Raw genomic sequence first — 21,386 nt, forward strand, 5'->3', positions numbered from 1 at the left:
GAATGTGGACTAAACGTTGCTCTTTGCGTAGGCTTGTGTTACTAGATCTCATTTCGTCGGCCCGATAAGGCACCGGCTTCTGCCTTCTACATGATACCTCCGGCGCCGCGGAGGCACAGCTAATAATTTTCTGAGCTTAAACCAATTTTAGAGATGACTTCCAGATATTTAACGAGAAAACCAATTAACTGTGGAAATGCTCTTTACGTCTGATTAGGCCAAGGTTCAATTTCCTCCCAGCTAACAGAATTTCTCTCCGCCCAAGCTGCTGAGTGTTCATTCTTGCTTGAATACTTCATATCGACGTAGGAATTTGCCGTGCTACGTCAGGAGCGGAACCGCGTAGTCGGTGGCATGAGATGGTCGCGTCGACGAACGTTATGCTATTGGTGAGGACTAACATTTTTACGCTGATTTCAAATCTCTTCTTAATTCTTCACTATCAAGTACAGTTATTTCATTATGGAATATTTTTTCTGTTTTTAGTTACATGAATTTCATCAGGCAGCAAGATGGGTACACGAAATTACCCTGCTTTGTATGTGAGTGGATAGCATGACGAGTCAAATGCGCTGCAGTGTGACGGTTTGTGTAAACCGCGACGTTTGCGTCTTGACCAAAAAACATCTTGTGTGATGCCTGCCTCGGGCATGGATGTGTGTGATGTCCTTAGCATAGTTAGGTTTAAGTATTAAGTTCTAGGGGACTGATGACTGCAGATGTTAAGTCCCATAGTGCTCAGAGCCATCTGAACCATCTGAAAAGATGCATGGTGAATTGCCTTCGAGTCTCTTATGGAATAAAAATGAAAGAAAAAAAACAACTTTAGTCAAAACCCAGTTTCTAGTAATTTGGTGGTAACACAGTTTACAAGTCACTTTAAGTGCTCACATACTACTTCGTTGAAAACCTGAGGCATTTTCGTGATAAACAAGGACAATGCTTCCATCAGAATACTAAGCAGATGGAGAAATGGTACCACTTCATTGGATGAATGTATGAAGGTTGTTGTATGTAGAATTGGGTGAGTAATATTCGTGCAGATTCTGCGAGGGAAGAAAAGGAGAAAGTTTGAAAATTAAATGTTGCTAAGAGAACTATTTGTAATATTTTAGCATATATCTGAAACAATAAAATAATAACCATAAAAAGTATAGAAACTGACTGGAATTTAATTTCAAGACTTTTGCTTCAATTACTAAGTCTTCCTCCAGTGACGTTTTATTTTGCAAAAAATGGAACAACGTGAAAGAAAATTTAAGAATCAGCATTAGGAACTAATTCTAGTTGCTATTGAGAAATAATGAGGAGAAAATTGATAGATGCAAGCTTAGAGTCAGTGAAACACGGATAACCAAAAACTTTCTGATCGTTACAATTATGTTTAAGAAGTTATATCCTCATACATTCGAAATATATTGGAGCTTTAAGATTATCAGTTACCAGAATGAATATATGACAAATTAACTGTGGCAAAGCCCTTTTAGAGATATGAAAGGTAATTAAAAAGCAATATAGGGTTTGAATGTCTACAGCGGAAGGGTGGGTGAAAACTAAATCCTTAAAAAAGACAGGTAAAACTGGAAACTGACGTGAAAGTGTGTAGTTAATGACAGTGCTAGTAAAGTAATTATTCAAAGGAACTCACAAACATGATCTCCAAATATATCTTGTTAACACTAATTTCAGCGTAGGTAGTTCCTTTACTTAGTTCTTATGATATTTAGTGCATTTATTGTTGTGCTTCCCAAGGTGTTTGGTACATTAACAGGCCACAGGTTGAATCAGTGCGATGCACTACCTACACTATCTATCCATTTACTTACGTTCTTTTCTGCGTTGGAGGGATGCGGCATCCTAGTACCCATTTATTCTTCCAAAAACCGGCTTCCGTGAATTTTCCTAAGTATCTTCCACGTACGCTGTGATGAATTTCACAACAAAGTCAGAGACAAACCCATCCCCCATCAACTATGCCGATACTTTTGTAGTTCCGTAACGTTGATAACGTAGACGATGAGCTTTTTTATGCTTTATGTTCCTCCATTCCTATCCTGAAAGACTACGAATGAACTAGAATACGATAAGTACGTCCGATATTTTTATTTCAAGAAAGGGTATGGTGTTGTTTTCTTTCTGTTCAAGGGTGAATTGAATATAACAGATGCAAATCAATCTGCATCCTATACAGGGTGTGATATCATACATAGTCAACCACAAGGAAGAAAACCAGCAGAAGACATCACTAATTTCCATTTCTAGTCATACACTGCTCCCCTCCTCCCTCCCCCTCCCCACCACTCCGAAATGCCACACCAACAGCTACAGCGACAAACAATGAACAAAGATTTCTACATTAATCTAGTTTAAGACTGTTTATTTTTAAGTAACATTTCTCTGTATGTATGTATGTATAAACGCCTGAAGATGAACAGAACATGTTCGAAACGCGTTGTTTTATGTTAGATTAATCATAAAATAGAAAAAGTGTCTGGTAGCAGAAACAGAAATAAATAATTATCCCGCATAGTCACGGTTCACAAACATTTCCATTATGGCTGAAAATAACTATGCCAGGTGGTTAAAAGATGAGTAGTCTGCAAGTAATAGGTGAAGTAATTCTAATTAGCATGTTTCCTTGAGTTTGCGAGTTAGAGATGATTGACTTGAAAGAGTTTTGTGTAAGTATAGAATTCAGTTTTAAACTTGGGAACAGCGTTACAGCAACGCACCAGATGTTGAATCAAGCTTTTGGGAACAACTTTGGGGGGAAAGCCCAGGTTTACGACTGGTACAAGCATTTCACAAAATGGAGAACACGGACTGACGATGACCGTTTCGGGTGGCCGTCAACTGGCATCACTTAGCAAAGTGATAAAGTGAGAGATTTGAGTCTGAAAGTTCTTATACACATCATACAATATCTTGGAACACTTTTTGACGTACTCTGTAAGAAAAACTGAACACGAGAAGAATTACGGGGTAGGGAATGTACCACACTACTGCTTCAAGCCTCGGGAAGTAATATCGTGTGAAAGCCTACACGGACTTGAATAGCTGTTGTTAGACGATCCGAACATTCAGTGGTGGTGGTAGTTTGGTTTGCAGCTATGAACCTGAAACTAAGCAACAATCGTGCTACTGGCAGAGCCCTCCTTCGGTTCTATCAGAAACTCGATAACTGTATCATAAATGGTTTCTTAACTTGATTTTTTTTTCTGCTGTCGAGATTGTTTAATGAATTGTTCGTGCCTTCTGGCCAAACGGAAAACAGAGCTTTTTCGAGATGTTCTCATCCTTTTGACAGGGGCATGAGAAGGAAGCTTAAACAGAAGTGGCGTATGAACTACTGGCTAGTCTACCACGACAATGCGGGACCGCACAGATACTAGACTATTCAGGAATTTTGAAGTAAAAACCTCATTCTGTGGTCACCAGACGTAGATTCGTGTGCCTTTTTGTTCCAAAAGATGAGAAGGGAAAGAATTTTATGAGTTAAAGAAGATTGAATGGAGTAACAGACGATACTAAATACCGCAACAAAGAAAGAATTCCAGGCTTTCAAAAGTAGCTGAAGCATTTGAATCGATCTTTTCGCTCATAAGGAGATTAATTCGAAGATTGTAAGACTATAATTTTAATTATATTGTATTATATTATGTATAAGGTGGTCATAAACGGTCTGAAAAACTTTTAAGTGTTGCAGGGTAAGTTGTGCAGAGAAATAATTATTAAAAAACAATTTCGATGCATTGTGCCGCTTCTGGGTTAAATGGAAATCGAGTTAGCTAATCAGACCGTTGTGTTAACAAATTCAAGCGTCTCGCTAGAGACGGCGTCGCCAAACGTAACCTTCGTTTTGTTAACTAAAACCGTGTAAGAATACGATACAAAACTTGGACATATGACAGTGGTAAGAATCGAACCAGGGCCAAAGGCTGAGCAGTCTCGTGTACTGTCATGTCCCTTAAAAGAACACCTGACACTAATTGCATCTGACAGGCCGCTTGAATTTGCGCGCGCAGCTACCTGATTGACCAACATTAGTGTTAATTAACAGGGGATCGGTGCCAAGCATCGAATAATTTTTTTAACAATTATTTCCCAGCAGAATCTACCATGTTACACCCTTACAAGCTATTCACATTATTTCTGACTACCCTGCAGATTTTTTTTCATAATATTGCATGTATGTAACTGATTATGAATTATTAGGGTTTGCCCAATCAATACATCAACCTTTCTCTTTCAGGCACCCTTACACCACACAGATATAACTTCGTAGAATTACGTATAAGAAGCAGCAGCTCAGGAAGCCTAAGGTTCACGAATTATAAACCAAGACTGTATAACGAGCGAAACACCAGGGTTTCGCAAAGAGGTTATAGAAATATGTAAAGAAAGAAGACGTGTGCCTGTTCAAAATATTAAGTACTCACAACGCAAGAGTGTTATAAATATTACAAAAAACTCGTAATTAGGCAAAATCACTGGCTAATCGTATTAAGAAGAGACGCTGGGAAATCTTTCCCAAAAATATAGAAAATGTCTTCTATGTGCTGCAGAAAACAATTTGGAGAATGATACGACAGCAGAGGAACGAGTTCAATGATATTTTGAGGAATCATGGGTTTGCTATTTAGCAGGACCGTTTAAACGTAAAAAACTACCAGAAAACAGAAAGAAATAAGAGGTCGGTATACAAATAAATGTTGATGTAAATGCTTCACATACGTAGGTAGAAGAATTTGTAACTATGAAAAAAATATTAAATCTCCAGCATCGGATTCCCAATAAAGCACTGGACTATAGAAGACATCCACTAATTAACAATTAACCATGTTAATTAATGACTTGCAATAAAGTTCCCAATCAAGGGAGAAAGAGTATTAACAGTCTCATTTACAAAAAAGGAGATAAGGAAGTCGTGTGCAGTTACAGAGGAATAAATTTACTCAGTTCAGTTCTTTATCTCAGAACAAAAATAACTGTAAATAAAATAAAAAAATGTTACAACCATTGCAGCCGTTTGGCTATAGATCGCTTGGTCATGCTCAGGTGCAGTATTGCAGCATGGTAGATAGGTTGTAGAGAAGTCAATTTAATGGAACAGACTAGCTTATCTTTGTTTTACTGTCTTACAGAAAACTTTCTATAGGGTTCAGTTAAGAGATATCGTCAATCTGCTCTATAGTCGAAGCATTGCTGCCAACATAATGCAAACAAGCGAATACACTTATTCCCGTAAGTAGCGAAAATTGTTCCATGTTAACTATGTGTTACCAGTTAATTGTGGTATGAGACTTGGTGACTTTTTGGGCCCATTACGTTTTTAATACAGCTATGCACAATGGGATTAAGAAGGTATAAGCTGGTAGTGGTTATAGAATGGGTGAAGAAGGAATAAAAACGTTTGTTACGCTGATGATGCAGTTCTGCTAGCAATCAAGGTAGGTAATCTGCTGACACTGCCACCATTCTCTCAGCGTTACAACCGAAAATCTAAATATAATCACAATCACTAAAAAAAATCGATGTATTATCATATCTGTGGAACCATGGAAACAATAAGATCAAAGCTGGGAGTATATGGAAAAATTATTCAACGCTATGTATCATTTAAATACTTTTGTATTGAATTGTCCACCAGTGGAAACGTCGAAAAGGAGGTTAGACAACAAGCAACAAAAGCAAACAAAGTGGCAGTTTGTTTAAATGAGCAAGTCGGTAGCCGGTCGTAGTGGCCGAGCGGTTCTAGGCGCTACAGTCTGGAACCGTGCGACCGCCACGGTCGCAGGTTCGAATCCTTCCTCGGGCACGTCTGTGTGTGATGTCCTTAGTTTAGTTAGGTTTAAGTAGTTCTAAGTTTTAGGGGACTTATCACTTCAGAAGTTAAGTCCCATAGAGCTCAGAGCAATTTTTTTGCAAGTCGGTAAAACAAACAAAGAGGAAAAGCTGTAGGGGCAAGAATATAAAAAATAACTGAGAGACCTATGACATACACAGCAGCGACAAATCTTGAAAAATCAAAAACTAGAAAACTTTTGGAAGCCATGGATATGAAAATTCTGCGGAAGACTATATGGAATACACTTAAAGAAAAAATGAAAGCATTACGAAAGCATGCATAGTGGACTGCATTAGAGAGTGGGTTAAATAGGAGAAAGCATGAATGGAACGAACACGTAGGATGGACAAAAGAAATACTGTGAAAATCTTAAGAATCAGTTGGTAAGCGAAATATAGGACGTCCAAAGAAAACAGAGTGACAACCTCAGGATAGACTAAAAGGTATTTAAGCAAACAGGTCTTCGTCTAGGATGAAAAAAAGAAAGAAAGAAGGAGAAAAAGAAGAAGACTTGCAAGATAAACCAATGATTTCAGAAAGCCATAGCGATACTATCCTTCACTAAATAAATAAATAAGAAACAAAACGTAACCATGCGCTTCTTTATCAGTTGTTTCAAAACATCTAGCTTCACATGTCTGTCGTTAATTTGTGACAACGCACTATAGTTGCATGCGCGCAACACAGCACAAGCCGACGTCCGTTCACTGTATTCGTCGCGTGAGCGGAGACTTCTTGAGCGCGCCGGGCCACCGCCATTCTCTCAGGCCTCGCATTGTTTCCCGCGATGGTCTGCTGGGCATTCGGTCCCCCCTAGCGAAGTGTCGCGCCACGTTCTCTACTGCTCGCCATTGTTCGCCAGGACCCTGGGGAGTGCGCCAGAGATGTCGCCCCCACAGGAAGCTTTCTGCCGCGTCTCGCGTAGCCATACTTTGGGAACTCCTGGCGCATTCTCCCGGCGGATCGAAGGCTGGCATACATCCTTTGTTTACACCAACAAACGATGCACTCGGTACCGTTCCCTAGTGTGTTACATATTGTCCAGAAGTACAATAAAAAGAAGGAAAAAATTCCGAGCATACTACTTTATCTTCAGAGATGTAATTTTTTCCAGGCTACAGTGTGGCTAGGATGTAAAGCTACTTGTTTCCGAGTCGGGCTCCGTTTGCATACTAGCCCACAATCTTACTTTATTTAAATTAAATGTGTCCCTTATCTCCCAGACGTTATACAGTTACGTTTCTAGGGCTGTGGCTCCACCATGGCTTACCCGCATTGTCATTTTAACGGAAGAACCACGTGTGCTTACGCACACACTCGCAACACACACACACACACACACACACACACACACACACACACAGACACACACAGACAGAGAGAGAGAGAGAGAGGCGTAAATTTTTGTTTCTCACATATAGCATTTCACTGTCTGAAACAGTTTGCAGTACTTAACGTTGGCCTCTAATTCTGTCTGATATACTGTGTGTAGCGGCCTTGAAACCTAATGAGTATGCCTTGCTTTAGAATGTACAAAAACGAGGGCCTCATAGGATTGCTTGAACCTTGAATTTAAACAGAATTCTTGTTGGGAACTCCCTAATCTTATCTCAGCTAGAGTTTATCTGAATATTCATACCATATTTCTTAACCAAAAGATTTAACTTAATTGTCTTCAGATTGACGTTCTTCAGCCCGTGTTTCTTTTCTTTGTTTGTTTTGCTTTGTGTCATATGTCTCCTGACTGATTTGATGCGGTATGCCACGAATTCCTCTCCTGTGCCAAGTTCCTCATCTCAGAGTAGCACTTCCAGCCTACTTCCTCAATTATTTGCTGAATGTATTCCAGTTTTACCCTCTATAGCTCCCTCTGGTACCATGGAAGTTATTCCATGTTGCTGTAACAGATGTTTTGCCACCCTTACAAACTGATTTCTTTTTGGAGAGGGTTTGCTTTGAGCAAACCACAATTTTATCTTTTTTTTCTATTTGGCACTCTTGTTTCACTGAAGCTTCAGCATTATTAGTGGGTTTTTATTTCCTGTCTACCAACAGCAAAAACGATCTACGCCATTTGCACACATACAAATTTGAGATTTTAGACAGAATTTACAAATTTGAAATACAGACAAATTCTTGTATTTGTACCTTATTACCACATGCTGCGGTTTTCCTGGGATTTTAAGTTTCTCATTGCACATCACTGCTGGCCTTGTGGCCGAGCGGTTCTAGGCACTTCAGTCCGGAACCGCGCTGCTGCTATGGTCGAGGTTCGAATCCTGCCTCGGGCAAGGATGTATGTGATGTCCTTCCGTTAGTTAGGTTTAAGTAGTTCTAAGTCTAGGGAACTGATGACCTCAGATGTTAGGTCCCATACTGCTTAGAGCCATTTGAACCATTTTGCATATCATTATTTCACAGTTTGTCATCTGGAGCCGTATAGAGCTTACTGTCTAAAGGTCATTCACTTTGAAATTTTGGCCATTATCTTCAAGGTCAAGACATCAGCTTGGACTGTTACTGTGTACAAACTACGAAAATTAGATGGTGAACTGTTAGTGAACTGTTGAAGAACTAATGTGTTCTGATTAGAAATTTCGCATCTTTGTGATATGTAGCTGCCATTGTGTGTGAATAGGAGGGTAGGGCAGAGATTGTGTTACTGTGAACGGTTGAGTGATAGAGTTTTTCTTATCATAACCGACAGCAAACCAAGATGATAGTTTAGATATAAATGCCAACGTCGCAAGCTCAAGACGATGAGATAGAAAAAGTATATGAGGATATTGAATGGGTACTACACGACGTAAAGAGAGATGAAAATTTAACAGTTATGAGGGACTGTAATGCAGTTGTAGGTGTAGGAGTAGATGAAAAGGTTACAGGATAATAGGGGCTTTGGACAAGGAATGAGAAAGGAGAAAGAGTAATTGAATTACGTAATAAATTTCAGTTAACAGCGAATACTGTGTTCCATAATCACAAGAGGAGGAGTTATACTTGGAAAAGGCCGGCTGATACGGGAATATTTCAGTTAGGTCAGATCATGGTCAGACAGCCACTCCGAAATCAGACACATTATAAGACGTACTCACGAGTAAGTAGAGACCCAGATCACAATATCGTAGAGATGAAGAGTAGGTTGAAGCTTAAGAGATTGGCCGGGAAGAAACAATATGCAAAAAACTGGGTTACGTAAGTACTAAGGAATGACGAGATATGGTGGAAGGTCTCTAAGGCTATTGATACACCAGTAAGAAATAGCTCAATAGCCAGTGCAGTTGAAAAGGAATGCATAACACTAAAAAGCGCTCTCACAGGAGCTGGAAAGAAAAGCATAGGTACAAAGAAGGTAACTGCGAAGAAATCATGGGTAAAAGAAGAAATACTTCAGTTGATCGTTGAAAGAAGGAAATACAAAAATGTTCAGGGAAACTCAGAAATACCGAAATACAAGTAGGTGAGGATTGAAATAAACAGGAAGTGCACGGAAGCTAAGACGAAATGGCTGCATGAAAAATGTGAAGAAATCGAAAGAGAAATTATTGTCGGAAGCACCTGCTCAGGTCAAATAAGGCTGAAGGGATAGATAACATTGTATCAGAATTTCTAAAATCATTGGGGGAAGTGGCAACAAAACGACTATTGACGTTGCTGTGTAGAATGCATGAGTTTGGCAATATACCTTATGGCTTTCGGAAAAATATCATCCACACATTTCCGAAGACTGCAAGAGGTGACAAATGTGAGAATTATCGCGCATTCAACTTAATAGCTCGAGCATCAAAGTTTCTGACAAGAATAATGTACAGAAGAATGGAAAAGAAAGTTAAGGATACGCCAGATAACGATGAATTTGACTTTAGAAAAGGTAAAGACACGTGAGAAACTATTCTGACGTTGTGGTTAAGAATGGAAGCAAAACTAAAGAAAAAGACACGTTCATGGAATGTGTCTACCTGGAAAAAGCGTTCGACAGTGTAAAATGGTGTAAAATGTTCGACATTCTTAGAAAAAAAGGAGTAAGCTACAGGGAGAGACGCATAATATACAATATGTACAAGAGCAAAGAGTGAATAACGGGAGTGGACGACCAAGAAGAAGCGCTCGGATTAAAAAGGGTGTAAGGAAGGGATGTAGTCTCTTGCCCCTACTGTTTAGCCTGGACGTCCAAGAAGCAGTGATGCAAATAAAAGAAAGTTTCAGGAGTGGAATTAAAATTCAAGGTGAAAGGGTATCAACGATACGATTCGCTGATGACATTGCTATCCTGACAAAGTGAAGGAGAACTACATGATCCACTGAATGGAATGAACATCCTAATGAATACAGAATGTGGACTGAGACTAAATCGAAGAAAAACGGAATTAATGAGAAGTAGGAGAAATGAGAACTGCGAGAAACTTAACATCAGGACTGATGGTCACGAAGTAGATAAAGATAAGGAATTCTGCAACCTAGGCAGTAAAATAACCAATGACGAACGGCGGAAGGAGGACATCGAAAGCTGACCGACAGTATCAAAAGGGGCATTCCCGGCCAAGAGAAGTCTACTATTGTCAAACATAGACCTTCATTTGAGGAAGACATTTCTGAGAATGTACGTCTGGAATACAGCATTGTGGGAAAACCAGAACAGAAAGGAATCGAAGCTTTTGAGATATGGTGCCACAGACGAATGTTGAAAATTAGGTGGAGTGATAAGGTAAGGAATGAGGAGGTTCTGCGCAGAATCCGGGAGAAAAATAATGTGTTGAAAACACTGACAAGGAGAAGGGACAGGATGATAGAACATCTTTCAAAGCATGAGCGAATGACTTCCATGGTACTAGAGCGAGCAGTAGAGGGCAAAAACTGAAGAGCAGGAAAGTGATTGGAATAAATCCAGCAAATAATTGCGGACGTAAGCTGCAAGTGCTACTCACATGAAGAGGTTACCACAGGATAGGAATTCCTGGCGGTCCGCTTGAAACCAGTCAAAAGACTGATGACTCAAAAAAATATTGTGTGTGTGTGTGTTTGTGTGGGTGGGAGGGTGGGTGTGTCTGTGTGAATAGGGCAATCTGTGCTACTTCTGTCCGACATGTGTTTGACTCCTGTAGCGATGAACGTATCTCGCACGCTGAAGGAGAAATCATTTTTTGCACTAGTGGTGTGCATTGGATTTAGTATTACAAATGTATCTGATTACTAGCTTGGGGCATCGTGGGAGGCAAGATACGGAAAGAAGACTGAAGAAACTGCCAAATGACCTGGTGCAAACATTTATAATGTAAGTCAGAATAGCAAAATCAGTGTACGTTCATTTTACAGAAACACATATACAGGGTGTTACAAAAAGGTACTGCCAAACTTTCAGGAAACATTCCTCACACACAAATAAAGAAAAGATGTTATGTGGACATGTGCCCGTAAACGCGTAATTTCCATGTTAGAGCTCATTTTAGTTACGTCAGTATGTACTGTACTTCCTCGATTCACCGCCAGTTGGCCCAATTGAAGGAAGGTAATGTTGACTTCGGTGCTTGTGTTGACATGCGATTCATTGCTCTACAGTACTAGCATCAAGCACATCAGTACGTAGCATCAAAAGGTTAGTGTTCATCATGAACGTGGTTTTGCAGTCAGTGTGATGTTTACAAATGCGGAGTTGGCAGATGCTCATTTGATGTATGGATTAGCGCGGGGCAATAGCCGTGGCGCGGTACGTTTGTAACGAGACAGATTTCCAGAACGAAGGTGTCCCGACAGGAAGACGTTCGAAGCAATTGATCGGCGTCTTAGGGAGCACGGAACATTCCAGCCTATGACTCGTGACTGGGGAAGACCTAAACGACGAGGACACCTGCAATGGACGAGGCAATTCTTCGAGCAGTTGGCGATAACCCTAATGTCAGCGTCAGAGAAGTTGCTGCTGTACAAGGTAACGTTGACCACGTCACTGTATGGAGAGTGCTACGGGAGAACCAGTTGTTTCCGTACCATGTACAGCGTGTGCAGGCACTATCAGCAGCTGATTGGCCTCCACGGGTACACTTCTGCGAATGGTTCATCCAACAATGTTTCAATATTAATTTCGGTGCAAATGTTCTCTTTACGGATGAGGCTTCATTCCAACGTGATCAAATTGTAAATTTTCACAATCAACATATGTGGGCTGACGAGAATCCGCACGCAATTGTGCAATCACGTCATCAACACATATTTTTTGTGAACGTTTGCTCAGGCATTGTTGGTGATGTCTTGATTTGGCCCCACGTTCTTCCACCTACGCTCAATGGAGCACGTTATCATGATTTCATACGGGATACTCTACCTGTGCTGCTAGAACATGTGCCTTTACAAGTACGACACAACATGTGGTTCATGCAGATGGAGCTCCTGCACATTTCAGTCGAAGTGTTCGTACGCTACGACCGCTACGGTCGCAGGTTCGAATCCTGCCTCGGGCATGGATGTGTGTGATGTCCTTAGGTTACTTAGGTTTAAGTAGTTCTAAGTTCTAGGGGGCTTATGACCACAGCAGTTGAGTCCCTTACTGCTCAGAGCCATTTGAACCATTTTGTTCGTACGCTTCTCAACAACAGATTCGGTGACCGATGGATTGGTAGAGGCGGACCAATTCCATGGCCTCCACGCTCTCCTGACCTCAACCCTCTTGACTTTCATTTATGGGGGCATTTGAAAGCTCTTGTCTACGCAGCCCCGGTACCAAATGTAGAGACTCTTCGTGCTTGTATTGTCGACGGCTGTGATACAATACGCCATTCTCCAGGGCTGCATCAGCGCATAAGGGATTCCTTGCGATGTAGGGTGGATGCATGTATCCTCGCTAACGGAGGATGTTTTGAACATTTCCTGTAACAAAGTGTTTGGCGTCACGCGGGTACGTTCTGTTGCTGTGTGTTTTCATTCCATGATTAATGTGATTTGGAGAGAAGTAATAAAATGAGCTCTAACATGGAAAGTAAGCGTTTCCACACACATGTCCACATAACATATTTTCTTTCTTTGTGTGTGAGGAATGTTTCCTGAAAGTTTGGCCTTACTTTTTTGTAACACCCTGTATAGACACAATGTGTAAACTCGTGAGAAATGTAAACAACTATCATAAATTATAAGTAATTCGTGTTTACCAACTCCCTGTAAAAAGAATCAACAGATTGAGAGATGTCCGTATGGTCACACGCATGCTTTTAATTACTAGGTGGCCGCAAAGGAAGCTATGATATAAGTACAAGAATTTTGAAGCAAGCTAAGTGCTGCACTGAAACCGTAGTACGGCGAAAGTAGACTTACAGCTGAAGTTGGTAATTAATAGTAGAAATAGCGGTAGTAATAAAAGACGCATAAGCCACGAAACATTTATTAGTCACGCAGTATACTCCAGTGGAATTAAGACGATCTCCACCGTTCGTAGCGGTACTTATCTAATGCGCTCAAATGGACCTCTGCCACACAGTAAGGGATGGTGCCTATTCACACAAATACTTTTATTTAGATTTCCACCGAGAGAAACCAACGTTACTTTCTTTGACCGGCATCACCAAAGAAAACAGAAGTCTAATGCTCCGATGGCCTTGGCTCGACTTCTTTCCTGCTTCAGCTGTATCGAATAGTATGATGTCTCGGCTTCAGCACACATAGCGTCTGCTGAAATATTGCGAGCAGTATGACGAAAGTTTATTCTATTGTATATTCATAGTGCCAAAAAATTGTTATAAAATTCATGAACACAACTTCATTCAGAATTCAGTCGGGGTGACGGCAGAATAACGTTGTCATTGACCATCAAGCGAGCCTAGCAGTAGGGACAGCGGCTAGAAAGTTGTAATGTTTTTTGGGTGCCAAGAGCTCAATGTATTGACTATTTTAAAAGTAAATTTACTGTAGCTTGCAACTTCAGAGGGATGATAACTATACCAGATCTTTTCCTAGCTTCCTAGATGAATTTGGCTCTATATCGGAGTGTAAACGTATTTGAAACCTCACAGCAGATTAGAGCTGTGTGCCAGAACAGGACCTGAACCTGTGAAGTTTGCCTCCTTATGGATAAAGGCACTACCGACTGTGCTATCCACATGTGACTCACAACGAGTCATCATGTCTTCATTTCGGGCGCTACCTATCTCTTACCTTCCAAACTTCACAGACGTTATCCCTGAAGAGCGGGTTAATAGTTTCACCGCAGTATCCTTTCGTCCGGGACTGCTAGTCCGACGAGGTAAGCTGAGGGGGGTGGGGGTGGGGGGTTCTGTGAAGTAAGGAAGGCTGGACAGAAGTACTGGCGAGAGTAAAGGAGAGAGGGCTAGACTTGAGTTGGGTGCTGATATTCTGTAACAGAGTACTCTCCTGTGAAAATTAAAGGTCCCAGATTTGGGTTCTACTGCAGCATTCAGTTCGAATCGTCTAGGACGTTTCCTTCATTTAGCACTGCCAGATGAGGTGGTTGGAGAAAGTGCAGTGTCGAACGGTCAGATTGTACACTTGCTCTTTCCTGTGGCTATGAAACTTTCAAAATTGTAACAAAAGTTTAGTCGAACATTATAAAGGAAAGCATTGAACAACAATTATTTTGAAATTACATATTCTGTATAAATTGATTCTGGTGTAGAATAGATAGAAATCGCCCACCCACGTCCGTCCTGGTAAACTAATCTCGACCCTGTCGAGCCAAGAAACGACTGTCAACGAAAGGGGTATCGGCGAAAACTAATCAATTAAGCTGATAACATACGAGAATGAATTTGACTTCAGGGATGAATCTCATTTGAGTCCTGAAAAATATGACAGTCGACTCAACAACGTGCCGTAATTAGCAATCACTATTTATGTGGGCGATGTATTAACTGCAGTATTGCTTAAAGCGTCAAGAGACAGGTTCGTGTATCACTTGGTCTAGGAAATGTGTCGACATTATGCACATTCTTACTAGTGTATTTTCTGGCAATGGGCTATATATTGGCGATGGACTGTCTTCGTGAAACGCGTGTAATGATCGACCTTGCCACTGGTGTGTACTAATTGAATATTAACGGCGTAAAGGCAAAGGTATAATTGTAATACATTACCGAACCCCGTGGTAAATATCGCCAGGGTGTAAAGATTAAGATCGTAAGCAGTGGCTTGAGTGATGTAAACAGGCAGCTACCTAAATCAGATTCTATACCGATATTAAGGAGCGGATTATCCGATGGACAACAGAGTGTACATACGTAACAGATACACAATGTGATGACGTGTAGTGTGCGTTGCTGAGATAGGAAACAGTACTTTCCGAATGACCCAGTTTCATTACAGACGTCAATGTCATCTGAATCTCCTACTGATAGTTAACTGTTGCTTTATGTACCACTCCATTCTTTAAGTAACAGACCTGCCGTCGTTAGGAACACCACAAGAGAATGTATTAGTTCCTTTAATCTTAACCCATTAAATAAAGAACAAAGAAAGAATAGTGACCGGTTCCATTTGTAATAGCTAATATACCCCATGATGGAGTATACTTACTGGTGTACGTTGTAACATATAAAATTAAGCGCGTTTATCCACATGACGACGTAAGGAAGTGTTTCCAATAAGGAAAGTAAACGTATACACCGATCAGCAAGAACAATATGACGACATACCTAATTTCTGGTATGGCCTTTTTTAATATGGATAACAGAAAGGACGCGTCATGGCAAGGAATCAATGAGGCCTTGGTAGGTCGCTGGCGACACTTGGCACTAGATCTGCACACGCAAGTCACCTAATTCCCGTAAATTATGGGGAAGGTGGGCGATGGGCTCTGACGACACGTTCAATCCCATCCCAGATGTGTTCGATCGAGCTCAGATCTAGCCAGTTGGAGGGCCAGCACATCCCCTGGAATTGGCACAGTGTTCCTATAACTACTCTATCAGCCTCCGGGTCTTGTGATATTGCGCATTGTCATTTTGAAAAATGCCACTGCTGTCGGGAAACCCAATGGTTATGAAGGAGTGTACGTGGTCGCTACTAGTGTACGGTACTACATGGCCGTCATGATACCTTGGACGAGTTCCACTGGACCCATGTATCCTCACGTGATTGTTCCTCAGGGCATAATGAAGCCGTCGCCAGCTTGTTCTTTCCCGCAGTACAGATATCAAGGAGCTGTTCCTTGGAAGACGACTGATTCGCGCCCTCTCATCGGCAAGATGAAGTAGATATAGTGACTCATCAGACCATTCAACGCTCTACCACTGAGCAGACGTCCAGTGCCGTTAGTCACGTGCCCATTTTAGGCGTTGTTGCCAGTCGTGGTGTTAACACGGGCACATGCATGGGTCGTCAGCTGCGGAGACCCAAAAAAAAAAAAAAAAAAAAAATGGTTCAAATGGCTCTGAGCACTATGGGACTTAACTACTGAGGTAATCAGTCCCCTAGAACTTAGAACTACTTAAACCTAACTAACCTAAGGACATCACACACATCCATGCCCTGTCCGCCGCTCGTGGTCTCGCGGTAGCGTTCTCGCTTCCCGAGCACGGGGTCCCGGGTTCGATTCCCGGCGGGGTCAGGGATTTTCACCTGCCTCGAGATGACTGGGTGTTTGTGTTGTCCTCATCATTTCATCATCATCCAGGAAAGTGGCGAAATTGGACTGAGCAAAAGATTGGGTAATTGTACGGGCGCTGATAACCACGCAGTTGAGCGCCCCACAAACCAAACATCATCATCATCACACATCCATGCCCGAGGCAGGATTCGAACCTGCGACCGTAGCGGTCACGCGGTTCCAAACTGACGCGCTTAGAACCGCACGGCCACAACGGCCGGCGCGGAGACCCAAGTGCAGGGTGTTCGGTGCACTGTGTGTTCAGGCACACTTGCACTTGCCCTATATTACTGTCTGACGTAAGTGACATCAAAGTTCGCCGCCGCTGCCTACGAAGTCCGACATCTGTAATGAGGGGTCGCAGCCCAATACCACGACATCTGGACGTGGTTTACCTCGGTTTCACCACGTGCTGAAGACACTCGCCACAGCAGTCCTCGAGCGCCAGGCACGTCCTGATGAGTCTCCGGACCATCGCTATCTGCCCTCGCTCAAACTCAAACAGACTGCTTGTCTTCTCCGTTGTACACAAGGACAGCACCGTCACTGATTCTACATGCACCCTTCACATGCTATTGTGTCTATCAGTCATTCCTTGCTAGGTGAAATTTCTATTGCCTGGGTGAGTTTACATCGATAGCAGGTTAGTGGTCACAGTGTTCTGGCTTATCAGTGTGTATCTGTAGAAGGTACCGAAGGCTTTAACTCAACGACATCTGACCTATAAACACATATGATGACGGCATTATTTAGATCTTACTTATGAAAGAATGAGAGTGTCTCATAGGATCATTCACTTTTCCCTGGTACAGAGGTTCACATAGAAAAATGTATCTATTTGTAAATATTAGTTAGATGTTTTAGTGGAGTTACAAATGTTAAGTGTTATTTATGCTACTCTGAATTTGGTGTAAGGTGAAGTTAATGGAAAAAGTGAGAAAATGTGAGTAAATACACGATAACAATATGAATTACATATGTGAACATGGGCACAAGCAACAACAAGGGTTTCGCGTGAATAAATACTTAGACATATTGGTAGCTGACGCACAACTCTTCTTCTTTTTACTGTAAAATATAGTACGAGTATTTTCTGAAAACGTTAAGTGAACCAATTGCTGTGCTCCCGTAATAGGCACTGGGGATGTGTGTACGTTTATAGTTTCCGTTTGGATAAAGCTTTAAAGTAATACTTAGGAAACAGAAAGAAACTAAATCATATTAAAGCAAATAAATTGTTCTTCCACTTTGTAAATATTTAAGTAACGAAATTTAATAGATACTGGCTCTGAGAGAACCAAAATGCTCTATAAAACAAGAAGTCAAAATCATGGTTTTACAGCCAGTTTTATAGTGGAGTAAACTCAATTCTTTATCGGTTCTTCCTGCTGAGACATGTTTCTATCGAAGCTTCGCGGAAATGGAGGAGGAAAACTACGTACTTAAGGGAAAAAGTGGTTCAAATGGCTCTGAGCACTATGGGACTTAACATCTGTGGTCATCAGTCCCCTAGAACTTAGAACTACTTAAACCTAACTAACCTAAGGACATCACACCCATCCATGCCCGAGGGAGGATTCGAACCTGCGACTGTAGCGGTCACGCGGTTCCAGACTGAAGCGCCTAGAACCTCACGGCCACACCGGCCGGCACTTAAGGGAAGAACAGCAAAATACCTATCTGGTAATGAATCAATGGGTGTTTGTATATTGAAAACCGGCAGTCCCCCCTAGAACAGAGGTGTTTAAGGGGTAGGTCTAATTTTGGGCAAATAATGATTGTGAGCCTGATATGGAACTATTTCGCCGATGACACTGCAGTCATGATGGTTTCGGAATGACAGTCTAAAAGATATAACGTGAGGATGCGATGTGGACTGATGACTCTATATGCAGATTGACAGTACATGCATAAACATCAACTAATCTAACCACACAAATGGAGAACTTGTGTATGGAAATAGTTGGAAACGTTTTTGTGCAGACCTGAATTAAAAAACACTGAATTAACCTTACGTGCAAAGAGCGACTACTATATTGAAGATTGAGCTACACTCTACTGACGTACCAACGAAGAAAGTACTGCAGTCCTTAAGTACACCTCAGGTGTCCTCGAAGAGACGTTTTGCATGGTGCATGGTAACTTGAGCTCTGAGTTAATGGCGCTGGACGATATTGAGATTTAATTGTAGCATTATTAAGAAACAAATGAGCAGTTGTATGCTTGAAGAAACTGCGTAACTTATGCAGTTAGTGACAGAACTAACTGTGGCTAACTACATGGACGTCCTACGCATTAGTATGCAGCGGCCGTAAACAGTTATGTCTAGTTGGCGTTATAAAATACCTGAAGTGCAAACATTCAGATGGACATAGGCTGCATATATTTTTAAACAACAATGTACTGGTTTTTTGTTAAAACCGGCAGCGAGAGAGAAAATGTTGTTCTGTGCGAAAGAGCAGTTTAGTTATTTTTCTCGAAGTTACTTTTAATTACGGTAGGACATTTAAACCATGAGATAGATTGTTTTTCTCCTTATATGCAATTTTAAATCTTGAGATTAAGATGTGATACAGTAGAGGAATTCGTGTCGGATCACACTAAGTCAGCCAGCAGACTGATGACCGGTGCCCCCACCCTGAAAAAAAAAAAAAAAAAAAAAACTGTATGCACAAGAAATTATTGTTTTGTTTCTTTCCTTGCTGTAGTTTTTAACAAATAACACGAAAGTTGTATTTATGTCTTATCGGCTTATAATTAGAATAATACTATTGAATCTGAATCATTCGAAACTTTGTTATCCAACCGGTTTTCAAATTAAAACTATACAAAATCAGTGAAGCTACTAGCCACAGACAAGCAAGAGGAGAGGTCACTCGCAACCAGTTTCTTCTTTTCTCTTTTTTCTTTTCTTTCATCAGCCTTCTGACTGGTTTGACGCGGTCTGCCACGCATTCTTCTTCTGTGAGAACCTTTTCTTCTAAGAATAGCCTACGTCCTGAATTGTCTGCTGGGTATATTCCAATTTCTGTCTTCGTCTACAGTTTTTGCCGTCTACAGCTCCATGTAGTATCTTGGAAGTTATTTCCTGACGTCTTAACACTGGTCCTATCGTCGTGTCCTTTATGTCAATGTTTTTTCTGCGTAGAAATTCGTTGCTTGCCTTATCAGTCCGCGTGATTATCAACATTGTTCCGTAGCACCACGTCTGAAACGCTTCGATTCTCTTCTCTTCCGGTTTACCTACAATCCATCTCACTACCATACAACGCTGTGTCTCACATATACATTGTCAGAAATTTCTCCCTCAAATTAGGAGCTATTATTGATACTAATAGAAATCTCCGATTTACCTGTTCATTTTTTGTCACTTTAGTTCCAGTCGGGGTATCGTTCGCAGTAACAGTAAACAAGCTATGCGCAGTAACAGTAAATAAGTTACAAGGTCAGAGAGGGGGGGGTGGAATAGGAGATGTACTGAGGGGGGGGGGGGTGTTGGAAATGGCAGTGGAAGAAAGAAACGTACAGAGAGAGAGGAAATGAGGAGATGGAGAGAGAAGGAGCATGAGGAGATGGACAGAGAGAGGCGGAGGAGGTGACGGACAGAGACAGGCGGAAGAAAGAGGAACAATGAGGAAACGAACGGAGAGATGGGAAGAGGAAATAGAGAGGGGATAAAAAGAGATTAATACGTATATCCATTACCTACGGATTTTTAGCAACCGCAAAGCACTGCCGCGTTCGCGAGTACAGAAATATACACACATGTCATTATATGATGGCATAATAGTTCCTTAAACACTTACAGTAATGTCTCTCAGAAAAACATTTTGGAATAAATAAATAAAGAACATGTGAAATGAGCACTCTGCGTCGGATGCCATAGTTTAGCAACGGAAAGATGTATGACATCTTACCCAGCTAGTATCCCTGCTTTGGATTTGGAGCGACTACGAGGGGCGTTCAGTAAGTTAGAACAAATATTTTTCTCAACCAATTTGGGCTAAGAAAAACGCGAAATTTTGGTTACATGTCGTGGATTATTAGTGTATCAGCCACTGTAATTTCATGCAGTTCCGATAGTAGGCTACTCTGTATCTAAAACAAGACGTCTGTTACAGATGCGTTCCAAGCCGAGAGCTGTCATTGAGTTTCTTTTGGCAGAAAAACAGAGCATCGCAGATATGCATTGGCGATTGAACAGACCTGGCAGAGACTAAAAGCAAGATGAGCCGTTGGGCGAGGGACGTGTCATGGTCGCAACAAGGTCGCGCAAACCTGTCTCCATATCGCGTGTGCCAGGCCTGCCGCCCACGTGTGTGACTCCTACAAGGTTTGAATGTGTGACATCCTCGTTCGAGGTGATCTAAGGATGACAATCAAACACCTCTCTGTCAAGTGGACCGCAAGGTTGGTAATCCGGACACACTCGTCCACCAGTCTAAGTACTCAAAGGTTGTGCCTGTTGGCTTCTGCGCCTCCTAATAGAAAACCATAAAGGGCAATGAAGATCCATCTGTGTTGAAATGCTTGTACGGTACGAAACATGGGTTCATCGCTTCGAACAGAAAACAAAACGGTGATCCATGTAGTGGTGCCGCACCACCTCTCCTCCGAATAAAAAGTTCATAGCTGAACCCTCAGTCAGGGAAGTCTAGGTGACGTCTTCTAGAACTGTAAAGGGGTTATTCTGTTCGATATCTTTCATCATGGGACAACAATCGACTTTGAAGGGTATTGTGATACCCTCAAGAAATTGAAGAAACGACTTCAGCGTGTTCGTCGCCACAGAAATGCAAACGATCTCCTCTTTTTCCATGAGAACGCTTGGTCTCAGAAGTCTGCGCCCTCGAGAGGAGCTCACAAAACTTCATTGAACTGTTCTTCCTCATCCACCCTACAGCCTGGATCTCGCACCTTCAGATTATATCTGTTTGGTCCAATGAAGGATGCACA

This window comes from Schistocerca cancellata, chromosome 8, assembly GCF_023864275.1.
Source record: "Schistocerca cancellata isolate TAMUIC-IGC-003103 chromosome 8, iqSchCanc2.1, whole genome shotgun sequence".
Classification (NCBI taxonomy): Eukaryota; Metazoa; Arthropoda; class Insecta; order Orthoptera; family Acrididae; genus Schistocerca; species Schistocerca cancellata.